Genomic DNA, 16,726 nt, shown 5'->3' on the forward strand with positions numbered 1-16,726 from the left:
CACAAGAACCAAGTATTTCACGTCGGCATTCTCCGGAGACTGCCAAAAGCAGCAGTTTCCGGTGCCTACTTTAATAGCACCATTCGCACTATTCTTTTGCGAGAGCAATTCTTAAATACCGCACCCATTCATAATTTTTTATATCCTTGACCGCTTTTTTCGAAAGGGCTACGGTAGAAGGGGCTGTTACAAAATTCATTTGCCTCCTGTGAGGATCGAACTCACGACCTCTGGTTTACTAGACCAGCGCTCTGCCACTGAGCAAAGGAGGCGCCGCCTAGCGCCCTTTTCGGGTACTTTATTCTTATGGACTAGTGAATCGGAGCCCTTCAGCTGGAAACGCACCGCATTAGCGACCATTACTTGCATTTAGTTAGCACAGCTGCTGCTTTCCTACACATCTCACACGATATCGATGTACGCCTAAAATTCCAAAAAAACACATTTATTTCATTTCAGAGTTACTTTCAGCTTCAAAAACCATTCCTCTGATATTCATAAGAAGCTAGGCATCGTCGTAACCCGTTACGTTCATTACGCAAGGCTCACGAGAGGGGCGCAGGTTGCATCCGCGTAGACACAAAATTTAGCGCCGCCCAGCGTGGGGCTCGAACCCACGACCCTGAGATTAAGAGTCTCACGCTCTACCGACTGAGCTAGCCGGGCTCCACACAACGCGTTACGAGCCATACAGTATTTATGCGACCTGCGACCATCTATGGAAGATCCTTTTGACTACAGCTTATTTCCTGCTGCCACAAATGAGCTACAATCCTATTCAATGGAAAATTGTCTCCGAAAGGCATCAAATCTACTTGAAATGATACGTGGCTATCAGCACCATTATTCAACACACATGCTCGACAGTGCGCAGACGCCTGTGGCGTAGCTCTTGGGTCCTGAGTCAGATGCAGTAGTTCCAAAAGAACTCTCCTGATCGGCACTGTGCCGAAAATTTCGCTACACAACCCCTTTGTCTTGCTTGAGCTTCAGGTAGGCGCCGGTTTGCAGCCAGGAAGCGGACAGCAGCAACTTTCAACTAATTTTGTACTACTCAAACAACACAGTAAAACAGCATGCATCATTTGCAGAACTGGAAAAACTCGACCGTGACAGGATTCGAACCTGCAATCTTCGGATCCGAAGTCCGACGCCTTATCCATTAGGCCACACGGTCACTGGCGCAATATGCTTCCCCACACACACCTCATTTTCGCCATTTGTACGCTTGCCGGAATGAATTTCCCATCTTTGACGCAATCCTCCATCTCCAATTTCAGTACTAAAAAGGCGACGCTACTTCTTGCTGTGTCCCATCGCAAGTAACATTCAAGCCCTTATGACGCTGATCAAACAAGAGGTTGCAAATCAGCTTCAATCGCTTACTGCCATCTCTGTCGGTTGCAGAAGGTACCTCACCCTATGACATACAATGGCGAGTTGCCGCTATTACCAAAGCGGCGGCGGCGCCGACGACGACGACGACGACGACAACCGCGAGGGTCTCTACCAGGGGTAGAAAATACATCACAAGAACTAAGTATTTCACGTCGGCATTCTCCGGAGACTGCCAAAAGCAGCAGTTTCCGGTGCCTACTTTAATAGCACCATTCGCACTATTCTTTTGCGAGAGCAATTCTTAAATACCGCACCCATTCATAATTTTTTTTATCCTTGAGCACTTTTTTCGAAAGGGCTACGGTAGAAGGGGCTGTTACAAAATTCATTTGCCTCCTGTGAGGATCGAACTCACGACCTCTGGTTTACTAGACCAGCGCTCTGCCACTGAGCTAAGGAGGCGCCGCCTAGCGCCCTTTTCGGGTACTTTATTCTTATGGACTAGTGAATCGGAGCCCTTCAGCTGGAAACGCACCGCATTAGCGACCATTACTTGCATTTAGTTAGCACAGCTGCTGCTTTCCTACACATCTCACACGATATCGATGTACGCCTAAAATTCCAAAACAACACATTTATTTCATTTCAGAGTTACTTTCAGCTTCAAAAACCATTCCTCTGATATTCATACGAAGCTAGGCATCGTCGTAACCCGTTACGTTCATTACGCAAGGCTCACGAGAGGGGCGCAGGTTGCATCCGCGTAGACACAAAATTTAGCGCCGCCCAGCGTGGGGCTCGAACCCACGACCCTGAGATGAAGAGTCTCATGCTCTACCGACTGAGCTAGCCGGGCTCCACACAACGCGTTACGAGCCATACAGTATTTATGCGACCTGCGACCATCTATGGAAGATCCTTTTGACTACAGCTTATTTCCTGCTGCCACAAATGAGCTACAATTCCTATTCAATGAAATAAATTTTCCGAAAGGTATCAAATCTACTTGAAATGATACGTGGCTATCAGCACCATTATTCAACACACATGCTCGACAGTGCGCAGACGCCTGTGGCGTAGCTCTTGGGTCCTGAGTCAGATGCAGTAGTTCCAAAAGAACTCTCCTGATCGGCACTGTGCCGAAAATTTCGCTACACAACCCCTTTGTCTTGCTTGAGCTTCAGGTAGGCGCCGGTTTGCAGCCAGGAAGCGGACAGCAGCAACTTTCAACTAATTTTGTACTACTCAAACAACACAGTAAAACAGCATGCATCTTTTGCAGAACTGGAAAAACTCGACCGTGACAGGATTCGAACCTGCAATCTTCGGATCCGAAGTCCGACGCCTTATCCATTTTTTTTTTTTTTTTTTTTTTTTTTTTTTTTTTTTTTTTTAATATGGGATTTGAACCCGGGACCTCCTGCACCCTAAGCAGGAATCATACCCCTTTTTTTTTTTTTTTTTTTTTTTTTGCTTTAAGTTGTATCAGGCAGGGAGAGGCAAGGAGGGCAGGGGTCATGCAATCTGAGGCCTGGCCATCTTGTCTCCCACCGTAACTGTCACCACGGCACCCTACCTCATCGGCGCACTGAAGAAATGCTGCGGTTTGACTCCGCCGCCAGTAACATAAAAACAGAAATTAGTCCAGAGACGAAATGTTGCATCCATTTGCAGTGTAAATGAATTTGTCCATTTTCATATGTATTCAGGAGAGCCGGGAATCCGTGCACGTTGCACCGCATGAGTGCGTCTCACCCCACAAATCAGAGTTAGTATTGAAATGAAAAATATAAATTAAAAGTCTTCTATCGTTGTTTCTCTCCATCGGATCGACTGTTACAATTAAGAAACTAGGAAACTCAGTTCTGTGCAGGGCATCCGCCAATGATACGGAACGCGCTACTACAAACATTCTGTTAATTTCTGAACGTGATGAATGATCCAAGTGACGCACTCGTAAATTAGTCTGTCCCGCACTTACTTCTTTGGACTTCACTTCGGGCGTCCGAAGGGAGAGTGGAATCCACCATGTCGGAAGAAATGGCTTTAAGCACTCCATCCTATATTGGCTGTGAAATGATCGTGTGACTTAAAAAGTTTGCAAAATGAGCTTTATAGTTTTTAGTCTTCTGTAGTCGGTGGTGCTGTATCATTAAATACAGGAGAAAGTCTTCTTTACTCGTTTCGTTCACATTGAAAAGATAGTAAACTGTGTGGCCTTTAAGCCAGTTTACTGAATTTCTTTTGGTCTGCGGGTAAGGCACTACCTCCGGAGTGAGGAAGTCAGCTGGCGTTATGGTCGCATGGCATGTTCTAGTGATGCTCGCCAACAACTGTCGTATGACCGCCCAAACATCTCGCACTTTTTCGCAGACAAATCGGTGTTCCTCGCTATCTTGTACCTGGCAAGTGTTGCATAAGGGTGAATCGGCCAGATGAATGGAATGGAGTCTGGCATTGGTAGCTATTTTGCGATTCACCGTGAGATACCAAGACGCTCGCACGTGAGACGGTAAATGGCGTGAATGAATATTATCCCAAATCACCCGCCAATTGTGAGCCGTATATTTGTCTCCGATGTTATTCCTGGAGGTGGACTCGATCAAAGTCTTATAAAGTTGCTTCACCACCGTTATTTCCTTCGCCGGAATTCTTGTTCGAGCATAACTATATTCAAGCAGGAAGTATTTTAAATGATAAAGGTCGTGTGGAATATGATGTACATCAATCGGGGGGTTGAGGTTCGCTGGGGAGATTTCGTTGAGAAGGTGAGCAGTGAGACAGTGTGGAGATTTTGTCCATAGCTTATACATACTGCTTAGATAGAGCGCCTGTGCCTTTTTATAGACATCTGTGAGGTTCAATCCGCCCTTCCGAGGAGGGAGCGTCAACGTAACATATTTAACTTTGAAGATATTGCCTCTGGTCACAAAATGGCCCAGGGCAGACAGCATTCTACGTGCAATGCCACTGGGAAGAGGCAACACTTTGGCGACATAGTTAATCTTCGAGAGGATATAAGTGTTGACCAGTTCAATTTTTTGGAGAGCATTCAGTTTCCTCATGCTATGCAGTTGTACACATGCCCTAACTTTATGAAGTAAAGCTCTATAATTAACAGCAATGGTATTCTGTATCTTCCGCCGAAACTCAAGGCCTAAGCACTTTATACTGGTAATTTCTCGTAATCGGGTATGATTGGGTAGATTTATTCCCCGTCCAACATTCATGAGTCCGGATTTTTGCCAGTTCACCTTCGCCCCAGATACCGCCTCATATCGTTGAAGTATTTGAAGTGAGGACCGCACTTCTTGCGCGTTCACGACAAGAAAGCCGACATCATCGGCGTACGCACGGCACACAATCTTCTGGCTATTGATTTCCAATCCCTGCAAATGTGCAGTTAGCGTAGCGAGCAGAGGTTCTATGGCGATGGCAAAGAGAGCCATCGACATCGGACAGCCTTGCCTCACCGAACACTCGATATCAATAGCGCCACTGAGGCGACCATTAATTTGAATCCGCGACGTACTATTACGGATCAGATTGTCGAGTACTTGGGTGAACTGGTGCGGAAACCCCAATTCCTGCATGACGCGGAAAAGGAAACGATGGCTCACCCTGTCGAACGCTTTTGCAAAGACTATCATGACGAGGGCGCATTTTAACTTGCAAGCCTCCGCTACGGCAATGACATCTCTGTAATCCGTGAGCGTGTGGTAAATAGATCGATCTCTACCGACACTCGTTTGATACTGTCCTGTGATTGTGGTCATGACAGTTTTGAGCCGTTGGCTCAGAACACGGGCGAATAGTTTATAATCACTATTTAATAACGTGAGAGGTCGCAGGTTAGTGAGGTCGTTACTGCACGGGGTCTTGGGCAGTAAGACAACAATTCCTTGTCGAAATTCCTGCGTAATAACGTTTTGTGGGTTCATTAGTTCTTTACATATTGCAAGGAGTTTCGATTTCATCTGCGGCCAGAAGGTTTGATATACTTCTGCAGGTATTCCATCGCAACCAGGAGATTTATTCTTCGGACTCCTTAGGATAACGTCTGTTAATTCGTCTTCTGTCACCTCTGTCATCAGCTGAGTCGCCTCTGTGGGGCTGAGTTTCCGTGATAAATTTGTCGCAAACTCCGCAAACACGGTATCATCGGTCATTTTATTGGACATCAGGTCTCGATAGTACTCTTCAATCGCACGCATAATGTCACTTTGTTTAGTAACTATTGCCCCGGTGCTGGTTCGGATGTGTGTAATGATTTTCCGACTGCCTCGTCGACTTTCACGTAACATGTGATACATGGCAGCCTCTTCTTCTTGCACCGTCTTAGGAACTCGCGCCCGAATTTGAAAACCTTCCAACTGTTTCCGTTGCAGCGTTAAAAGTTTCGCCTGAATTCTTTTGATCTTTGCAAAATTGCCGATAACGGTCGCGTCACATTTATACAACTCCCGAAGACACTGAAAGTAAAATTCCATGGTCCGTTTGTGCCACAGACTTTTCTGACGGGAGTAAAACATTAAAGTTTTCCTAATTTGTGGTTTGGCGCATTTGAGCCACCACTCGATCGCGGAGTTGTAGGATCTGAATTTGCGTTCACATGCCGTCCAGGTGGACAGGAAGGCTTCTCGACATGCAGGATCATGCAAATGTGCGATGTTGAACTTCCATAACCCTCGACCCCGGTATGTTTCCTGTTTTTGCATGTTGACGGTGCAGATATAGGCAGCATGGTCGGAAAATACAGTTGGCCATATTTCGGTGTGTAGCAGGTGGTGCGTTAAATTACGCGATATGTAAATTCTATCTAACCTACTTGCCGAATGATTGGTAACATGCGTAAAACCCACTTCCACTCCGTGCATGTGCGTCCAAGTGTCAGTGAAGCGGAGTTCTTGAATGATCTGTTCTAATTCGACACACCGATTAAAGTGAGGAGTTTGATCGATTTGACGAAGCACACAATTGAAATCGCCGCCAAAAATGACATCACTGTAGTTGGTCCCGAAGAGCGGAAGGATCTCGTGGCGAAAAAATTCTGCACGGTGTTGCCTATTACTGGACCCAGAAGGTGCGTAAATATTAATCAGTCTGATGTTATTGACAGTGACTGCTATCCCTCTGCCGGTCACCAGTTTGGCCTCACAATTTGCAATGATCCCTTCTTTTAACAGTAATGCTGTTCCAAGTTCGAAACCGTTGCCAGGGTTCACGAAAGCGTTATACCCTGCTATGTGGTCTAACCTGATCTCACTCACTTCCTGAAGCATGGCTATATCGATGTCGGCTGCGTATAACAAGTCTTGTAAGTTCTTCAGATTCAAATCACTGCGTATCTTATTGATATTGAGAGTCAGGATCTTGTAGGCCTGCAAGGTGGTCATAGATGTTTGGTACGAAAGGAGCAAACGATAGGGTGCGTCATACAGCCTTCAATTGGAGGCGCTGACCGTGTCGGTCGTTTGAGTAGCCATGGCCACGTGGACGTTGTGTCCATCAACCGCTGATACGGGGGGCAAGAAGCCGGTCGAGGGTGTGGAATCCTCCTGCATCTCTACATCAGCTTCGTTCGTTTCAAACTCGTCCGCCCAATTGGGAGAGCAAAGGGTGCCTACTGGCTCAGAAACTGGTGGATTCGTATTCTGTGGCTCAGTTTGCTGAGTGGGCGTCTCATCTGGTCCGCTGTCGTACATCGTGGGTGTCTCCGACATGGTGTCGTCTGATCGCGTTGTGTCCCGCGAGCGCGAAGGCGAGGCGGCAGCGTCTGCGGGCCCTTCTTTTAAATTCAGACCGATTAATTTAGCCTTTCCCCGCAAGCTCGGTGCTGTAGCTTCCGCACCTTGGTGAGCCATCCTCCGCTTTTTATTTTTCTTCGGAGATCGATTACCACGTATTACTGTGTCGGAGTTGGGCATCGTTTCAGCGACTCGTTCAGACATGGGAGCAGGAGCCATGGACACCTCCACCAACTCGGCACCCCGTGAGGGCTGGTCCACCGCCATCTCACTGGTCCTGTTAGTTTCATGTGTTTCAGAAGCAGCCATCTCGGATGCGACTGGCGTGTCCGGAGACGTCACATTAACGACGGAACTGGGTCCGGCAGGTTTATCGCGAATCAGTTGTATGGACGGCTCACCGCGGGCAACCGACACGTACGATGGCTGTAATGTTGACATCGCGGGAGGGCTAACACTCTCTCCGGTTGGCAGTTGAACTACACGACGCTGTAAACATTCCGCACGAACATGTCCCGTCGAGTTACATCTGGCACATGTTCTAGGTTGGCCATCATACATTACGACGGCACGGTACCCACAAACCGTGACGTACGACGGAATATGTCGTTGCAAGTCAACTTTAAGCTGCCTGACGCCATTCAGTACCGGATACTTATGCGCCGGAGACCAACGTTCGGCAAAGTTGCTCAAAACGTTGCCATACGGCGATATCGCAACGTTTATCTGGTCTGCTGGGACCTCAAACGGTAGTTCAAAAATGCGAATTGTTCGAAGTCCAAGCCCGGCGTGAGAAACAGTAACCACACCCACATTGCCATCACTATGCTTAAACTTCAAACCAGAACTAAAGGAGTCAACTAGTTTGTCACAAAACGCGGCATCTCTCATCTTGATATAAACGATGCTAGACAGAATCGACAAATGTATACCGATAATCTCATCGAGGCCAATTTTCATCACTTCTTCTAGGAAATCCTCGATTTCGAAGGAAGTTGGTCGGGCAAACGTGTTATCGAACGTTAACTTCAAGGTGTCTTTCCTCATAGTATGTGCCATCACTGAATTATCAACGTCATTCCACAAACGCAAGAATAACCGCTGCTAGCGAGCGACTTACCCCGCAGAAGTAAACAAGCCAGCCGCAGCGCGGAGCACAGACAACCGCACGCCACGGCCGCTGCAGGCAGACTGCCACTGAGCTAAGGAGGCGCCGCCTAGCGCCCTTTTCGGGTACTTTATTCTTATGGACTAGTGAATCGGAGCCCTTCAGCTGGAAACGCACCGCATTAGCGACCATTACTTGCATTTAGTTAGCACAGCTGCTGCTTTCCTACACATCCCACACGATATCGATGTACGCCTAAAATTCCAAAACAACACATTTATTTCATTTCAGAGTTACTTTCAGCTTCAAAAACCATTCCTCTGATATTCATACGAAGCTAGGCATCGTCGTAACCCGTTACGTTCATTACGCAAGGCTCACGAGAGGGGCGCAGGTTGCATCCGCGTAGACACAAAATTTAGCGCCGCCCAGCGTGGGGCTCTAACCCACGACCCTCAGATTAAGAGTCTCATGCTCTACCGACCGAGCTAGCCGGGCTCCACACAACGCGTTACGAGCCATACAGTATTTATGCGACCTGCGACCATCTATGGAAGATCCTTTTGACTACAGCTTATTTCCTGCTGCCACAAATGAGCTACAATCCTATTCAATGGAAAATTGTCTCCGAAAGGCATCAAATCTACTTGAAATGATACGTGGCTATCAGCATCATTATTCAACACACATGCTCGACAGTGCGCAGACGCCTGTGGCGTAGCTCTTGGGTCCTGAGTCAGATGCAGTAGTTCCAAAAGAACTCTCCTGATCGGCACTGTGCCGAAAATTTCGCTACACAACCCCTTTGTCTTGCTTGAGCTTCAGGTAGGCGCCGGTTTGCAGCCAGGAAGCGGACAGCAGCAACTTTCAACTAATTTTGTACTACTCAAACAACACAGTAAAACAGCATGCAACTTTTGCAGAAACGGAAAAACTCGACCGTGACAGGATTCGAACCTGCAATCTTCGGATCCGAAGTCCGACGCCTTATCCATTAGGCCACACGGTCACTGGCGCAATATGCTTCCCCACACACACCTCATTTTCGCCATTTGTACGCTTGCCGGAATGAATTTCCCATCTTTGACGCAATCCTCCATCTCCAATTTCAGTACTAAAAAGGCGACGCTACTTCTTGCTGTGTCCCATCGCAAGTTACATTCAAGCCCTTATGACGCTGATCAAACAAGAGGTTGCAAATCAGCTTCAATCGCTTACTGCCATCTCTGTCGGTTGCAGAAGGTACCTCACCCTATGTCATACAATGGCGAGTTGCGCTGTTACCAAAGCGGCGGCGGCGCCGACGACGACGACGACGACAACCGCGAGGGTCTCTACCAGGGGTAGAAAATACATCACAAGAACTAAGTATTTCACGTCGGCATTCTCCGGAGACTGCCAAAAGCAACAGTTTCCGGTGCCTACTTTAATAGCACCATTCGCACTATTCTTTTGCGAGAGCAATTCTTAAATACCGCACCCATTCATAATTTTTTTTATCCTTGACCACTTTTTTCGAAAGCGCTACGGTAGATGGGGCTGTTACAAAATTCATTTGCCTCCTGTGAGGATCGAACTCACGACCTCTGGTTTACTAGACCAACGCTCTGCCACTGAGCTAAGGAGGCGCCGCATAGCGCCCTTTTCGGGTACTTTATTCTTATGGACTAGTGAATCGGAGCCCTTCAGCTGGAAACGCACCGCATTAGCGACCATTACTTGCATTTAGTTAGCACAGCTGCTGCTTTCCTACACATCTCACACGATATCGATGTACGCCTAAAATTCCAAAACAACACATTTATTTCATTTCAGAGTTACTTTCAGCTTCAAAAACCATTCCTCTGATATTCATACGAAGCTAGGCATCGTCGTAACCCGTTACGTTCATTACGCAAGGCTCACGAGAGGGGCGCAGGTTGCATCCGCGTAGACACAAAATTTAGCGCCGCCCAGCGTGGGGCTCTAACCCACGACCCTCAGATTAAGAGTCTCATGCTCTACCGACCGAGCTAGCCGGGCTCCACACAACGCGTTACGAGGCATACAGTATTTATGCGACCTGCGACCATCTATGGAAGATCCTTTTGACTACAGCTTATTTCCTGCTGCCACAAATGAGCTACAATCCTATTCAATGGAAAATTGTCTCCGAAAGGCATCAAATCTACTTGAAATGATACGTGGCTATCAGCACCATTATTCAACACACATGCTCGACAGTGCGCAGACGCCTGTGGCGTAGCTCTTGGGTCCTGAGTCAGATGCAGTAGTTCCAAAAGAACTCTCCTGATCGGCACTGTGCCGAAAATTTCGCTACACAACCCCTTTGTCTTGCTTGAGCTTCAGGTAGGCGCCGGTTTGCAGCCAGGAAGCGGACAGCAGCAACTTTCAACTAATTTTGTACTACTCAAACAACACAGTAAAACAGCATGCAACTTTTGCAGAACTGGAAAAACTCGACCGTGACAGGATTCGAACCTGCAATCTTCGGATCCGAAGTCCGACGCCTTATCCATTAGGCCACACGGTCACTGGCGCAATATGCTTCCCCACACACACCTCATTTTCGCCATTTGTACGCTTGCCGGAATGAATTTCCCATCTTTGACGCAATCCTCCATCTCCAATTTCAGTACTAAAAAGGCGACGCTACTTCTTGCTGTGTCCCATCGCAAGTTACATTCAAGCCCTTATGACGCTGATCAAACAAGAGGTTGCAAATCAGCTTCAATCGCTTACTGCTATCTCTGTCGGTTGCAGAAGGTACCTCACCCTATGTCATACAATGGCGAGTTGCCGCTGTTACCAAAGCGGCGGCGGCGCCGACGACGACGACGACGACGACGACGACGACAACCGCGAGGGTCTCTACCAGGGGTAGAAAATACATCACAAGAACTAAGTATTTCACGTCGGCATTCTCCGGAGACTGCCAAAAGCAACAGTTTCCGGTGCCTACTTTAATAGCACCATTCGCACTATTCTTTTGCGAGAGCAATTCTTAAATACCGCACCCATTCATAATTTTTTTTATCCTTGACCACTTTTTTCGAAAGCGCTACGGTAGATGGGGCTGTTACAAAATTCATTTGCCTCCTGTGAGGATCGAACTCACGACCTCTGGTTTACTAGACCAGCGCTCTGCCACTGAGCTAAGGAGGCGCCGCATAGCGCCCTTTTCGGGTACTTTATTCTTATGGACTAGTGAATCGGAGCCCTTCAGCTGGAAACGCACCGCATTAGCGACCATTACTTGCATTTAGTTAGCACAGCTGCTGCTTTCCTACACATCTCACACGATATCGATGTACGCCTAAAATTCCAAAACAACACATTTATTTCATTTCAGAGTTACTTTCAGCTTCAAAAACCATTCCTCTGATATTCATACGAAGCTAGGCATCGTCGTAACCCGTTACGTTCATTACGCAAGGCTCACGAGAGGGGCGCAGGTTGCATCCGCGTAGACACAAAATTTAGCGCCGCCCAGCGTGGGGCTCTAACCCACGACCCTCAGATTAAGAGTCTCATGCTCTACCGACCGAGCTAGCCGGGCTCCACACAACGCGTTACGAGGCATACAGTATTTATGCGACCTGCGACCATCTATGGAAGATCCTTTTGACTACAGCTTATTTCCTGCTGCCACAAATGAGCTACAATCCTATTCAATGGAAAATTGTCTCCGAAAGGCATCAAATCTACTTGAAATGATACGTGGCTATCAGCACCATTATTCAACACACATGCTCGACAGTGCGCAGACGCCTGTGGCGTAGCTCTTGGGTCCTGAGTCAGATGCAGTAGTTCCAAAAGAACTCTCCTGATCGGCACTGTGCCGAAAATTTCGCTACACAACCCCTTTGTCTTGCTTGAGCTTCAGGTAGGCGCCGGTTTGCAGCCAGGAAGCGGACAGCAGCAACTTTCAACTAATTTTGTACTACTCAAACAACACAGTAAAACAGCATGCAACTTTTGCAGAACTGGAAAAACTCGACCGTGACAGGATTCGAACCTGCAATCTTCGGATCCGAAGTCCGACGCCTTATCCATTAGGCCACACGGTCACTGGCGCAATATGCTTCCCCACACACACCTCATTTTCGCCATTTGTACGCTTGCCGGAATGAATTTCCCATCTTTGACGCAATCCTCCATCTCCAATTTCAGTACTAAAAAGGCGACGCTACTTCTTGCTGTGTCCCATCGCAAGTTACATTCAAGCCCTTATGACGCTGATCAAACAAGAGGTTGCAAATCAGCTTCAATCGCTTACTGCCATCTCTGTCGGTTGCAGAAGGTACCTCACCCTATGTCATACAATGGCGAGTTGCCGCTGTTACCAAAGCGGCGGCGGCGCCGACGACGACGACGACGACGACGACGACAACCGCGAGGGTCTCTACCAGGGGTAGAAAATACATCACAAGAACTAAGTATTTCACGTCGGCATTCTCCGGAGACTGCCAAAAGCAACAGTTTCCGGTGCCTACTTTAATAGCACCATTCGCACTATTCTTTTGCGAGAGCAATTCCTAAATACCGCACCCATTCATAATTTTTTTTATCCTTGACCACTTTTTTCGAAAGCGCTACGGTAGATGGGGCTGTTACAAAATTCATTTGCCTCCTGTGAGGATCGAACTCACGACCTCTGGTTTACTAGACCAGCGCTCTGCCACTGAGCTAAGGAGGCGCCGCATAGCGCCCTTTTCGGGTACTTTATTCTTATGGACTAGTGAATCGGAGCCCTTCAGCTGGAAACGCACCGCATTAGCGACCATTACTTGCATTTAGTTAGCACAGCTGCTGCTTTCCTACACATCTCACACGATATCGATGTACGCCTAAAATTCCAAAACAACACATTTATTTCATTTCAGAGTTACTTTCAGCTTCAAAAACCATTCCTCTGATATTCATACGAAGCTAGGCATCGTCGTAACCCGTTACGTTCATTACGCAAGGCTCACGAGAGGGGCGCAGGTTGCATCCGCGTAGACACAAAATTTAGCGCCGCCCAGCGTGGGGCTCTAACCCACGACCCTCAGATTAAGAGTCTCATGCTCTACCGACCGAGCTAGCCGGGCTCCACACAACGCGTTACGAGGCATACAGTATTTATGCGACCTGCGACCATCTATGGAAGATCCTTTTGACTACAGCTTATTTCCTGCTGCCACAAATGAGCTACAATCCTATTCAATGGAAAATTGTCTCCGAAAGGCATCAAATCTACTTGAAATGATACGTGGCTATCAGCACCATTATTCAACACACATGCTCGACAGTGCGCAGACGCCTGTGGCGTAGCTCTTGGGTCCTGAGTCAGATGCAGTAGTTCCAAAAGAACTCTCCTGATCGGCACTGTGCCGAAAATTTCGCTACACAACCCCTTTGTCTTGCTTGAGCTTCAGGTAGGCGCCGGTTTGCAGCCAGGAAGCGGACAGCAGCAACTTTCAACTAATTTTGTACTACTCAAACAACACAGTAAAACAGCATGCAACTTTTGCAGAACTGGAAAAACTCGACCGTGACAGGATTCGAACCTGCAATCTTCGGATCCGAAGTCCGACGCCTTATCCATTAGGCCACACGGTCACTGGCGCAATATGCTTCCCCACACACACCTCATTTTCGCCATTTGTACGCTTGCCGGAATGAATTTCCCATCTTTGACGCAATCCTCCATCTCCAATTTCAGTACTAAAAAGGCGACGCTACTTCTTGCTGTGTCCCATCGCAAGTTACATTCAAGCCCTTATGACGCTGATCAAACAAGAGGTTGCAAATCAGCTTCAATCGCTTACTGCTATCTCTGTCGGTTGCAGAAGGTACCTCACCCTATGTCATACAATGGCGAGTTGCCGCTGTTACCAAAGCGGCGGCGGCGCCGACGACGACGACGACGACGACGACGACAACCGCGAGGGTCTCTACCAGGGGTAGAAAATACATCACAAGAACTAAGTATTTCACGTCGGCATTCTCCGGAGACTGCCAAAAGCAACAGTTTCCGGTGCCTACTTTAATAGCACCATTCGCACTATTCTTTTGCGAGAGCAATTCTTAAATACCGCACCCATTCATAATTTTTTTTATCCTTGACCACTTTTTTCGAAAGCGCTACGGTAGATGGGGCTGTTACAAAATTCATTTGCCTCCTGTGAGGATCGAACTCACGACCTCTGGTTTACTAGACCAGCGCTCTGCCACTGAGCTAAGGAGGCGCCGCATAGCGCCCTTTTCGGGTACTTTATTCTTATGGACTAGTGAATCGGAGCCCTTCAGCTGGAAACGCACCGCATTAGCGACCATTACTTGCATTTAGTTAGCACAGCTGCTGCTTTCCTACACATCTCACACGATATCGATGTACGCCTAAAATTCCAAAACAACACATTTATTTCATTTCAGAGTTACTTTCAGCTTCAAAAACCATTCCTCTGATATTCATACGAAGCTAGGCATCGTCGTAACCCGTTACGTTCATTACGCAAGGCTCACGAGAGGGGCGCAGGTTGCATCCGCGTAGACACAAAATTTAGCGCCGCCCAGCGTGGGGCTCTAACCCACGACCCTCAGATTAAGAGTCTCATGCTCTACCGACCGAGCTAGCCGGGCTCCACACAACGCGTTACGAGGCATACAGTATTTATGCGACCTGCGACCATCTATGGAAGATCCTTTTGACTACAGCTTATTTCCTGCTGCCACAAATGAGCTACAATCCTATTCAATGGAAAATTGTCTCCGAAAGGCATCAAATCTACTTGAAATGATACGTGGCTATCAGCACCATTATTCAACACACATGCTCGACAGTGCGCAGACGCCTGTGGCGTAGCTCTTGGGTCCTGAGTCAGATGCAGTAGTTCCAAAAGAACTCTCCTGATCGGCACTGTGCCGAAAATTTCGCTACACAACCCCTTTGTCTTGCTTGAGCTTCAGGTAGGCGCCGGTTTGCAGCCAGGAAGCGGACAGCAGCAACTTTCAACTAATTTTGTACTACTCAAACAACACAGTAAAACAGCATGCAACTTTTGCAGAACTGGAAAAACTCGACCGTGACAGGATTCGAACCTGCAATCTTCGGATCCGAAGTCCGACGCCTTATCCATTAGGCCACACGGTCACTGGCGCAATATGCTTCCCCACACACACCTCATTTTCGCCATTTGTACGCTTGCCGGAATGAATTTCCCATCTTTGACGCAATCCTCCATCTCCAATTTCAGTACTAAAAAGGCGACGCTACTTCTTGCTGTGTCCCATCGCAAGTTACATTCAAGCCCTTATGACGCTGATCAAACAAGAGGTTGCAAATCAGCTTCAATCGCTTACTGCCATCTCTGTCGGTTGCAGAAGGTACCTCACCCTATGTCATACAATGGCGAGTTGCCGCTGTTACCAAAGCGGCGGCGGCGCCGACGACGACGACGACGACGACGACGACGACAACCGCGAGGGTCTCTACCAGGGGTAGAAAATACATCACAAGAACTAAGTATTTCACGTCGGCATTCTCCGGAGACTGCCAAAAGCAACAGTTTCCGGTGCCTACTTTAATAGCACCATTCGCACTATTCTTTTGCGAGAGCAATTCTTAAATACCGCACCCATTCATAATTTTTTTTATCCTTGACCACTTTTTTCGAAAGCGCTACGGTAGATGGGGCTGTTACAAAATTCATTTGCCTCCTGTGAGGATCGAACTCACGACCTCTGGTTTACTAGACCAGCGCTCTGCCACTGAGCTAAGGAGGCGCCGCATAGCGCCCTTTTCGGGTACTTTATTCTTATGGACTAGTGAATCGGAGCCCTTCAGCTGGAAACGCACCGCATTAGCGACCATTACTTGCATTTAGTTAGCACAGCTGCTGCTTTCCTACACATCTCACACGATATCGATGTACGCCTAAAATTCCAAAACAACACATTTATTTCATTTCAGAGTTACTTTCAGCTTCAAAAACCATTCCTCTGATATTCATACGAAGCTAGGCATCGTCGTAACCCGTTACGTTCATTACGCAAGGCTCACGAGAGGGGCGCAGGTTGCATCCGCGTAGACACAAAATTTAGCGCCGCCCAGCGTGGGGCTCTAACCCACGACCCTCAGATTAAGAGTCTCATGCTCTACCGACCGAGCTAGCCGGGCTCCACACAACGCGTTACGAGGCATACAGTATTTATGCGACCTGCGACCATCTATGGAAGATCCTTTTGACTACAGCTTATTTCCTGCTGCCACAAATGAGCTACAATCCTATTCAATGGAAAATTGTCTCCGAAAGGCATCAAATCTACTTGAAATGATACGTGGCTATCAGCACCATTATTCAACACACATGCTCGACAGTGCGCAGACGCCTGTGGCGTAGCTCTTGGGTCCTGAGTCAGATGCAGTAGTTCCAAAAGAACTCTCCTGATCGGCACTGTGCCGAAAATTTCGCTACACAACCCCTTTGTCTTGCTTGAGCTTCAGGTAGGCGCCGGTTTGCAGCCAGGAAGCGGACAGCAGCAACTT

General features: G+C 47.7%; 21 non-coding genes across 21 annotated transcripts; all 21 read right to left on the reverse strand.

The window, feature by feature from the left end:
- Positions 1 to 200: 200 nt before the first annotated feature.
- Trnat-agu lies at positions 201 to 272 on the reverse strand. The gene has a single exon. It is a non-coding gene; the product is annotated as a tRNA-Thr (tRNA).
- Positions 273 to 593: 321 nt separating this feature from the next.
- On the reverse strand, positions 594 to 666 carry Trnak-cuu. Its single transcript has one exon. It is a non-coding gene; the product is annotated as a tRNA-Lys (tRNA).
- A 438-nt stretch (positions 667 to 1,104) lies between these two features.
- Positions 1,105 to 1,177, reverse strand: Trnar-ucg. Its single transcript has one exon. It is a non-coding gene; the product is annotated as a tRNA-Arg (tRNA).
- A 551-nt stretch (positions 1,178 to 1,728) lies between these two features.
- Positions 1,729 to 1,800, reverse strand: Trnat-agu. Its single transcript has one exon. It is a non-coding gene; the product is annotated as a tRNA-Thr (tRNA).
- A 321-nt stretch (positions 1,801 to 2,121) lies between these two features.
- Positions 2,122 to 2,194, reverse strand: Trnak-cuu. Its single transcript has one exon. It is a non-coding gene; the product is annotated as a tRNA-Lys (tRNA).
- Positions 2,195 to 8,618: 6,424 nt separating this feature from the next.
- Positions 8,619 to 8,691, reverse strand: Trnak-cuu. Its single transcript has one exon. It is a non-coding gene; the product is annotated as a tRNA-Lys (tRNA).
- A 438-nt stretch (positions 8,692 to 9,129) lies between these two features.
- Trnar-ucg lies at positions 9,130 to 9,202 on the reverse strand. Its single transcript has one exon. It is a non-coding gene; the product is annotated as a tRNA-Arg (tRNA).
- A 547-nt stretch (positions 9,203 to 9,749) lies between these two features.
- On the reverse strand, positions 9,750 to 9,821 carry Trnat-agu. Its single transcript has one exon. It is a non-coding gene; the product is annotated as a tRNA-Thr (tRNA).
- A 321-nt stretch (positions 9,822 to 10,142) lies between these two features.
- On the reverse strand, positions 10,143 to 10,215 carry Trnak-cuu. The gene has a single exon. It is a non-coding gene; the product is annotated as a tRNA-Lys (tRNA).
- Positions 10,216 to 10,653: 438 nt separating this feature from the next.
- On the reverse strand, positions 10,654 to 10,726 carry Trnar-ucg. Its single transcript has one exon. It is a non-coding gene; the product is annotated as a tRNA-Arg (tRNA).
- Positions 10,727 to 11,286: 560 nt separating this feature from the next.
- Positions 11,287 to 11,358, reverse strand: Trnat-agu. The gene has a single exon. It is a non-coding gene; the product is annotated as a tRNA-Thr (tRNA).
- A 321-nt stretch (positions 11,359 to 11,679) lies between these two features.
- Positions 11,680 to 11,752, reverse strand: Trnak-cuu. The gene has a single exon. It is a non-coding gene; the product is annotated as a tRNA-Lys (tRNA).
- A 438-nt stretch (positions 11,753 to 12,190) lies between these two features.
- Trnar-ucg lies at positions 12,191 to 12,263 on the reverse strand. The gene has a single exon. It is a non-coding gene; the product is annotated as a tRNA-Arg (tRNA).
- A 557-nt stretch (positions 12,264 to 12,820) lies between these two features.
- Trnat-agu lies at positions 12,821 to 12,892 on the reverse strand. Its single transcript has one exon. It is a non-coding gene; the product is annotated as a tRNA-Thr (tRNA).
- Positions 12,893 to 13,213: 321 nt separating this feature from the next.
- Trnak-cuu lies at positions 13,214 to 13,286 on the reverse strand. Its single transcript has one exon. It is a non-coding gene; the product is annotated as a tRNA-Lys (tRNA).
- A 438-nt stretch (positions 13,287 to 13,724) lies between these two features.
- On the reverse strand, positions 13,725 to 13,797 carry Trnar-ucg. The gene has a single exon. It is a non-coding gene; the product is annotated as a tRNA-Arg (tRNA).
- Positions 13,798 to 14,354: 557 nt separating this feature from the next.
- Positions 14,355 to 14,426, reverse strand: Trnat-agu. Its single transcript has one exon. It is a non-coding gene; the product is annotated as a tRNA-Thr (tRNA).
- Positions 14,427 to 14,747: 321 nt separating this feature from the next.
- Positions 14,748 to 14,820, reverse strand: Trnak-cuu. The gene has a single exon. It is a non-coding gene; the product is annotated as a tRNA-Lys (tRNA).
- A 438-nt stretch (positions 14,821 to 15,258) lies between these two features.
- Positions 15,259 to 15,331, reverse strand: Trnar-ucg. Its single transcript has one exon. It is a non-coding gene; the product is annotated as a tRNA-Arg (tRNA).
- A 560-nt stretch (positions 15,332 to 15,891) lies between these two features.
- Trnat-agu lies at positions 15,892 to 15,963 on the reverse strand. Its single transcript has one exon. It is a non-coding gene; the product is annotated as a tRNA-Thr (tRNA).
- Positions 15,964 to 16,284: 321 nt separating this feature from the next.
- Positions 16,285 to 16,357, reverse strand: Trnak-cuu. Its single transcript has one exon. It is a non-coding gene; the product is annotated as a tRNA-Lys (tRNA).
- Between the last annotated feature and the right edge of the window lie 369 nt (positions 16,358 to 16,726).

The sequence above is a fragment of the Schistocerca piceifrons genome, unplaced genomic scaffold (assembly GCF_021461385.2).
Source record: "Schistocerca piceifrons isolate TAMUIC-IGC-003096 unplaced genomic scaffold, iqSchPice1.1 HiC_scaffold_1772, whole genome shotgun sequence".
Classification (NCBI taxonomy): domain Eukaryota; kingdom Metazoa; phylum Arthropoda; class Insecta; order Orthoptera; family Acrididae; genus Schistocerca; species Schistocerca piceifrons.